General features: G+C 41.1%; 1 long non-coding RNA gene across 1 annotated transcript; it reads left to right on the forward strand.

Moving 5' to 3' along the window:
• The first annotated feature begins 5,242 nt into the window (after window positions 1–5,242).
• On the forward strand, window positions 5,243–9,042 carry LOC116309434. The gene is made up of 3 exons (XR_004198625.2): window positions 5,243–5,289; window positions 6,688–6,861; window positions 7,551–9,042. It is a non-coding gene; the product is annotated as an uncharacterized LOC116309434 (long non-coding RNA).
• The last annotated feature ends 299 nt before the right edge of the window (window positions 9,043–9,341 follow it).

Consider the following 9,341-nt stretch of genomic DNA (forward strand, 5'->3'; position numbering starts at 1 on the left):
TGCACAACAACATTCAATATTTAATATTTATTGCTGTTCACACTTAGCTAGATTAACGTGATGGTGTTGTCTTTAGTATGTTGCTTTGTTTTTTTTGCTTGTTTTCTATTCTTTTTCTCTCAACAGGTGATCCAGGCGATTATTATTATTATAATTTTTTTTTTTTTTTTGTCTTTGTAAGTGCCCTTTCTCACTGTCCCTTTTCCCCTCTGTTTTTCTTTTCCTTCCTCTCTTTCTTTCTCCCTTTCCTATCCCCCAATCATGTCTGTCTCATCTGTAACAACTGAAAATAAAATAAATAATAACAATAAAAGTTGATCAAATGGACCAATTCGGCAATGCCATGATGATCCATTTGGCAAAATAAATCCATTTGGTATCCTTGTTGGTCTTCAGACAACAATTGTGACGGCTAAAGAACCAAATGGGACAGACAAAAAAAAAAAAAAAAAAAAGGAACTCTAAGAAGTCCAGACGCTTTTCTTTGCAAGCTCCTTTGACTACGATGACCTGGATTACTGAGAACCTTCACAGACATTTCATGTCTTATGATAAATGTACGATTTTAATGTGAAAATTTCAACAAAAAAAAATATGTCTTGTTGTGTTTGTTTGAAGCTGCTTCCTGTTGGCTTCAGCTGTTTGGAGTTTCCATTTCCTAAACTTCTACATTCTGAACCTTCTTCAGCTCTGAACAGATTATGAAACACTGAATAATTTCAAGCTCACACTTTGTCTGATACAGTTACATCTTTCATTCTTTATACAGATTAGAGAGCTGTGGTTTGTCAGAGATCTGCTGTGATTATGTGGCAGCAGCGCTGAAGTCGAACCCCTCCCATCTGAGAGAGCTGGACCTGAGTTCCAATGACCTGCAGGATTCAGGAGTGAAGCAGCTGTGTGGTTTTCTGGAGAGTCCAGGATGTGGACTTGAAACTCTGAGGTCAGTCACCATGTTTTAGTTGTGCTGAGATGAATATGATGTGAAAGTTGTGCTGACACTAAACTGCAGACATAAGGATGATATTATACTGATCCACACTGAGAATCTTCATGGTCTGTTTTCTTCTTCTCATGTTTAGTCCATTGACTGTAGCAGAACAATGTCAACATTTTTACATCTTCCCCCAATGGATAATTCACTGTGAAACTCTAAAACTCTTCCTTCCACCTTAAAGTCTATCTGACACTGAAATCCAAACCAAAATGGCAGTTTGCTTTACAGACAGCAGTCCAACACAAACATACACACATCATGCAAAACACAGACCAGCATCCAAATCCCCTCTACTGCCAGCATGAATGATGGGAAAAGAAAAGGAGAAACATCTGACATCCAGAGTTAGAATAAGTTTCATAAAGCAGACTGTGAAGATCAAAGCTGCATTAGATAGCTTACATGAATGAATGAGTGGACAGAAGTGGACAGAGATCATCTGAAGCACTTCAAAGGCTTTAAATCATCACATTTCTTTTTATTCTTTATGAACTGTGTTAGTTTCTATCAGTTTTCTGTGTAATGACGCTAGCAGCAGGCTAATAAGATGCTGACCAACAGGTTTCTATTAAAGGTTGTAATTTGTATATTAAAAACTGGCGTTGCTTTTGCTCAGCAGGGATCAGCTTACAGGTAGAATACAGCTGCTGGATGTGATTAGCATGTCATAGCTATCTACCAAACTTCTAACTGGGGAATTTCAGGCCATCTATGAATCATTTTTGCTAACTGTTTATTCAGCTTAGGCTCACAGGGCTGGAGCCTGTGCCCTAGCTGTCATAGGGCAAGAGGTGTGGTCCACCTGCACAGGTGAGCAGTCCATCACAGGGTCAACAGAGAGAGACAGAGAAGCACTCTCTCACATCCACACCTACAGCCAATTTAGAATCACCAGTGAACCTAAGCAGCATTTCATTGGACTGTGGGAGAACATCCAAACTCCACAGAAAGGCCCAGCTGACCAATAAGCTTCAACCTACAACCTTCTTGCTTTAAGGCACTAGTGCTAACCACTTTTCCCAATTTCAGCCCAAATCCTGCATTTTCCTGTTTCTGACTATAGGCCAGCTAACACTAACACTTTCTCATCAGACACTGCCACCTAGTGGATGAAGTCTTAGATCCATTTGAAGCTTCAGATTACAGTTAGTTCCTTTAAAAAGAGGTGGAGGGGGTGGGGCCACAGGACCATCATCACTGAGTGCCATAGGACACTTAACCTTTATTTCCATATGCTGGGAACTTCCTGTTTTTCCAAGGAGGACTGGAAAATGTGTGAAAATCTCCCAGTCAGTTCCTCACAGTACAATCATTTCCCTCCCACAGCATCATGACCAGGGCTTTTTCTCTCTTTGATCCCACTAAGAGATTTACACGGGAACACCTCATCAGTGTGACTCTCAGAGCTACCAGCCCTTTCCTAAAATCACAATGCTCTTCATTGAAATCAATGATATCAAAGCTGGAATCAAATGAGTCCAACTCTTCTGCTGATTCAGCATCACATTCATCTTTGGTCCTTGTTCCGCATCCCCACCATGGACTTCATTCCTTTCCAAGTCAGCCTTGAGTGTCCTTTATTCAGCTCATCCTCTGCTTTACTTTTACACCTGATTTTAGCGGCTTTACCTCTCTTTGAACAATATCATGTGCCTCAATCTTTTTCTTCTCTCCCTCGTAACAAGACAGCTTCTTCTGCCTGACAACATGTTAGAGTGATTTACTAATCCAGGGCTGCTTATTAGGGACAATAGAACCCAGAAAGAAATGTAAGTAGAAATAGATGATCTAAGTGAGAACATGAGCCTTTAAAAAGTCCCAGTGGGTGCAGTCAAAGCAGTCCCCCAGTTCCAGTATTTAGTCTTTGGTCCAGACTGGAACAACTGTGTGCTCAGTTTGAGCTCTCTACAGTGCTGTGATCTGACAGACCCAGAGGGGCCATCACATCACATTTGGAAGCTTCACTAATGGAGCCACAACACATGTCCAATGCTTAGTCTGTCTTGTTGGACAAACTGGAAGAAATGATTCAAGGACTTAGTCACAGAACAGATAAGATAAGATAAGAATAACTTTATTTATCCCGAGGGAAATTCTTTTGTCATATACATGCTCAATGCAGCAAGAGAGACAGAGGAACAGATGAATAAGATACACAATATATACAATAAGAATAGTAGTATACAGTAATATACAGTTGGATAGTGCAAAATATAGTATCAAATGACTCTATCGAAGTAAACAATATAACTATATCCTGGAGAATGAATAACTTAACTACCAGTGCAGGTGATTCTAAAGTGGCATAGTAATGTGCAATTGAATAAAAGGGAGTAGCAGCGTATGATGGGGAGATAAAACAATTATCCAATAAGGTACTGTTGGGTGATATTGCACGGTCTGAATGGGAACAGAATAACACTGGTAATAGTCTCAGTAAAATCACCTACAGAGTTAGGAAGAGTTATACAGTCTTATTGCCACCAGTACAAAGGATTTACCGTGGCGGTCAGTTCTGCATTTCGGGGCAATGAGTCTTTTGCTGCGTTTGCTCCGATGGGCCATCATGGGGGCGTGCATGGGGTGAAAGGGTTTGTCCATGATACAAAGAAGCTTTTTTAGCATTCCCCTCTCAGACACCTCCTCCAGGTTCTCCAGTCTGACGACCAGGACAAAACCAGCCTTTTTACTCAGCTTGTTCAGCCTGTTGGCATGAGCTGTCTTCACCCCACTGCCCCAGCATACTGCTGCAAAGAACACTGCGCTCTCCACCACCGAGTGATAGAACATGGTCAGCATTTTCCTACCAATATTCAAAGACCTGAGTCGCCTTCATAGGAAAAGCCATGTTTGTGGTCCAGTCCAGAGAAGGACGGAATCTTTTCCTCCTCAGTCTCCGTGCTTTCCCGGCTCTGCAGCCGCAGCAGTTTCTCTTGATCACCGCAGGGATCTCATGCTGAACACTGACATGGCTGTGCTGACTGAGTCCCAGCAGCTAGTCCCGGCATTAAACAAAGGGGCAGCGTGGCGTCGTGGTCATCTGAGTAGTTTTGCACGGAGTTTCGCGTCCAAACACGGATAAAAATTTCTTGACTACACAAGAAGTGTAAGCTGAAAAACTAACTAAGTAGACAAAAAGAAATGTCACAGTCTGGCTGAGGCAGAATGTATGTGTTTGCAAAAGATCACTCAAACGCAGACCAAAAATAGAACGTGACGTGGATTAACAAAAAGCAAGCCGTTTATTAAGGCTAGCAAAAAAGGTACAAACAAAGGGTGTGGCTGAAAACTAAATAATAACCTAAACTGTGTGAACTAAAATTAAGAGATGAAAAAAACTTAAACATGGTGAACTGACATGGATACCTGAAAACATGACGTGAAATAACAGATGACCTGACATGGAATGACTGAAAACACACAGACTAAATACACACAGGAGGCTAATGAGGGAAGTGGGAACACATGGGGAAACAGCTGACACACATGGACACAAGGATGTCACAAGGGGAGAGTAAAACTAAAAACATTGAACATAGGAACACAGGACCCATACAAAATAAAACAGGAAACATAATGAGACGCAGACATGACAACATGAACTTGACAACATAAGACACAGACATGAAACACATGAAGGTCAAGCGAGACTTCACAGAGATTGAAAACACAAGGGGAATCTAATAAACAAATGAACATAGATAACTTAAACAAACCATAAGCATCAGAATAAACCAAAACTCCAAAATGCTGGGTCAAAAGACCCAGGATCGTGAAAATAAATAAATAAGAGGAAAAGAAAGAAAGGGGAAAGCAATTTTCAATTGTAGAGAGCATGCTAGACAGGCTGCCATCCGAGACGGTGCCGGAAGTAGATGAGATGAGAACAGAGATTCAAATCTCCAAAACCAAACTGGCTGCATCGGGCCATATAGTCTGAAAACTCTGCAGTTTCCTGTTTAAAGCTGCTTCCTGTTGGCTTCAGCTGTTTGGAGTTTCCATTTCCTAAACTTCTACATTCTGAACCTTCTTCAGCTCTGAACAGATTATGAAACACTGAATGATTTCAAGCTCACACTTTGTCTAATAAACTTACATCTTTCATTTTTATACAGATTGGAGAGCTGTGGTTTGTCAGAGATCTGCTGTGATTATCTGGCGGTAGCACTGACGTCGAACCCCTCCCATCTGAGACAGCTGGACCTGAGTGGAAACAATAGGCTGCAGGATTCAGGAGTGAAGCAGCTGTGTGGTTTTCTGGAGAGTCCAGGATGTGGACTTGAAACTCTGAGGTCAGTCACCAGGTTTTAGTTGTGCTGAGATGAATATAATGTGAAAGTTGTGCTGACACTAAACTGCAGACATAAGGCGTATATTATACTGATCCACACTGAGGATCTTCATGGTAAAGTCGGTTTTCTTCTTCTCTGGTTTAGTCCATTGACTGTAGCAGAACAGTGATCACATTTCAAAAATCCTCCACTCGATAATTCCCTATGAAACTCAAAAACTCTTCATTCCAACTTAAAGTCTGTCTGACACTGAAATCCAAACCAAAATGGCGGTTTGCTTTACAGACAGCAGTCTGTAGAAGAAGGACGAACACTCTGACATTCAGGGTTAGAATGAGTTTCATAAAGCAGACTGTGAAGATCAAAGCTGCATTAGATAGCTTACATGAATGAATGAGTAGACATAAGTGGACAGAGATCATCTGAAGCACTTCAAAGGCTTTAAATCATCACATTTACCTTTATTCTTTATGCACTGTGTTAGTTTCTATCAGTTTTCTGTGTAATGACGCTAGCAGCAGGCTAATAAGATGCTGACCAATAGGTTTCTATTAAAGGTTGCAATTTGTATAGTAAAAAGTGCCAGTGCTTTTGCTCAGCACGGATCAGCTTACAGTTAGAATACAGCTGCTGGATGTGATTAGCATGTCATAGCTATCTACCAAACTGCTAACTGGGGAATTTCAGGCCATCTATGAATCATTTTTGCTAACTGTTTATTCAGCTTAGGCTCACAGGGCTGGAGCCTGTGCCCTAGCTGTCATAAGGCAAGAGGTGTGGTCCACCTGCACAGGTGAGCAGTCCATCACAGGGCCAACAGAAAGAGACAGAGAAGCACTCTCTCACATCCACACCTACAGCCAATTTAGAATCACCAGTGAACCTAAGCAGCATTTCATTGGACTGTGGGAGAACATCCAACCTCCACAGAAAGGCCCAGCTGACAAGCTTCAACCTACAACCTTCTTGCTTTAAGGCACTAGTGCCTTCAGATTACAGTTAGTTCCTTTAAAAAGAGGTGGAGGGGGTGGGGCCACAGGACCATCATCACTGAATGCCATAGGACACTTAACCTTTATTTCCATATGCTGGGAACATCCTGTTCTTCCAAGGAGGACTGGAAAATGTGTGAAAATCTCCCAGTCAGTTCCTCACAGTACAATCATTTCCCTCCCACAGCATCAGGACCAGGGCTTTTTCTCTCTTTGATCCCACTAAGAGATTTACACAGGAACACCTCATCAGTGTGACTCTCAGAGCCTACCAGCCCTTTCCTAAAATCACAACGCTCTTCATTGAAATCAATGATATCAAAGCTGGAATCAAATGTGTCCAGGTCTTCTGCTGATTCAGCATCACATTAATCTTTGGTCCTTATGTCTTTCATTCTTTATACAGATTGGTGAGCTCTGGTTTGTCAGAGATCAGCTGTGATTATCTGTCAGCAGTGCTGAAGTCCAACCCCTCCCATCTGAGAGTGCTTGTCCTGTTGGGAAACAGCCTGAGTGATCCAGATGTGAAGCAGCTGTCTGATCTTAAGGAGAGTCCAGACTACAGACTGGAGACTCTGGTGTAAGTAGAGTGTTGGAGTGAGTGGGTGGGGCTTTCAGCAGTATTGTACTAAACACAGTCAGTATGAAATAAAGATCCAGTGTTTCCTGTAAAGCTGCAGCTTCTCAGTGAAGCAGTAAGAGCAGAATGGTGACAGGCTTCATGATTGGAGACAAACACTCCCTCTCTCTGTCTTTTGGGGAACTTTATGGTCACCATAACAATGTCTCAGACGCTTGGGTCAAACACTGTCAGCAACCAATCAGCTCTCTGAACAAAGCAGCACACAGACCAATGACTGCATTCATTTCCAAGTTTAAAGCAGTGAAGAATACAGTCTATAGGTGAGGAAGAATGTCGTGAGAGCAGATGTTTGGATGGAATTCCTCCAGTTAACAGCTGGAACCGTCCATCTGGATTTTTGGGGTTGTTGTTCGGGTTCCTAAAGAGCTCAGAGAGGACAGACCAAGGTTCTTCCAATGAATTAAAATCCAAACTAAAACTAGGAGTGAAAAACATTTTCATCAACTTTTATATAAATCCAAAGATTAGAAAAAGTGAACCAACAATGAGTCCTAGTACAGTCCCTGCTGCTCTTTATACTGGATGTGCTGCATGACTCACCGACAGCTCATTAGCTGTTGGTGAGTGATGCAGAGTCTCTGGAAACATTAGTTTATCTCCTCTGCTCTACCTTCTTCTCTCTGCAGGTGGAGATCATTGCACTAAAGAGAACGGTGTGTGTGCTGAGAGAGGATGAGCTGTGTCCTGATGATCCAGAGAAGTTGAAGCAGCAGCAGCTTGTGTGTAGAGATGCTCTGACTGGGCCAAGTTACTGGGAGGTGGAGTGGAGAGGAGAGCTTCATTCAGCAGTGACTGACAGAGGAACGAGAAGAAGTGCAGATGACTGGCAGTGCTGCAGAGTGAACTGCTCTGAGAACAGCTCCACTGTCAGACACAATGTAGAGTCCAGCATCATCTCTGTGTGTCCCTGTGGATCTAACAGAGGATCATCAGTGGATCTGGACTACTCTGCTGCTGCTCTGTCCTTCTACAGTCTCTGCACAGTCTCTGTGTGACACTGGCTTCAGACTCTCCTGGATCAAACTCACCTGGAAAGGCTTTCAAACACCTTTGAATAATAAACATCATGTTTTTATAAGATAAATATCATGTTTTCATGTATGTGTGCAGTTTGACCCTCAGTGGATGAATCAGTGCTTAATTCAAGATTCAAAATTCAAAGCGTTTATTGTCATGTGTACAAAGAAAAAGCATTTCTCTGTGCAATTAAGTTTTTTCTTTGCTGTCCACACACAGATGTTGATTAACAATACAAATAGAAATAGAACAGATAAAATACAAATAGTATAAATAAATAAATGAAGACAACAAAAGAAAGACAAAAAAATTGAAGTGTGAAACACGTGTGTGCAAAAGAGCACTGAGCTTAAAATGCTGCCTTAATATGCAAGATGATCTGATGTGCAAAATGATTATTACTGTTCAAAACAGGTCAGCTGTTCAAGAGTCTAATTGCAGTGGGGAAGAAGAAGTTGAGTCATCATCATAATAATAATGATAATAATAATAATAATAATAATAATAATAATACATTTTAATTTAAGAAAGCGCCTTTCAAAACTCTCAACATAACATCCATCCATCTTTTTCGGCTTTATGTGGGTCGCAGGGGCAGCAGCCTAAGCAAAGAAGCCCAGAGCTCCTGCCAGGGAGGTCTCAGGTCTGAGAGAGTTGGACCTGAGTAACAATGACCTGCAGGATTAAGAAGTGAAGCTTCTGTCTGCTGGACTAAAGAGTTCACAGGGTGCAGTGGAAAATCTCAGGTCAGGGTTCAAACTTTTCCACAGATTATCATTTAAAATGTGAATTATACTATTGTATAAAGAGGTAACCTTAATAGAGCTGTCAGGTGAACGTTTCTTTACTTTTGAGTGGATTATTAGACTTTGAATTACTATATAAAATTTGACATAGTCATGTTTGTTTATATAAAAAGTACTTCATGTACTTGGTAATGTAGAGATTTAGGGCTACTTTCACTTCCTGTTTTATTTTGTGTAATTATCGCCTCTGGAGTCATAGATTTAGTTTTACTTCCTCCCCTGGCATTGTCTACATTTATTTCAGCTGTAAAAGGATTTATTGAGTGTTTATTGATTTTTCTATTCTTTTTTTTAAACTGTAATTGTTGACTTATAAACAATTGTTAAAATATCAAATAATTTATTACTTTATCATCTAATTAGATTATAATTCTCTAAATAAGGCTGATACAGCGGCCTGTGTGGGTTTTCTTCAGATACTCTGATTTCTCCCATAGTCCAAAAACATGCCTGCTGGGTTAACTGGAGATGTGTGATTGTGAGCATAAATGTTTGTCTGTCTCTGTCTAGCTCTGTGTTTACCTGGCTACATCCCCATGGTTACTGATGCTGAACCTATATCCTGGTCCGGAGCAGGTTATGTTCAGAGTTTGT

This window comes from Oreochromis aureus, linkage group 3 (assembly GCF_013358895.1).
Source record: "Oreochromis aureus strain Israel breed Guangdong linkage group 3, ZZ_aureus, whole genome shotgun sequence".
Lineage (NCBI taxonomy): Eukaryota > Metazoa > Chordata > Actinopteri > Cichliformes > Cichlidae > Oreochromis > Oreochromis aureus.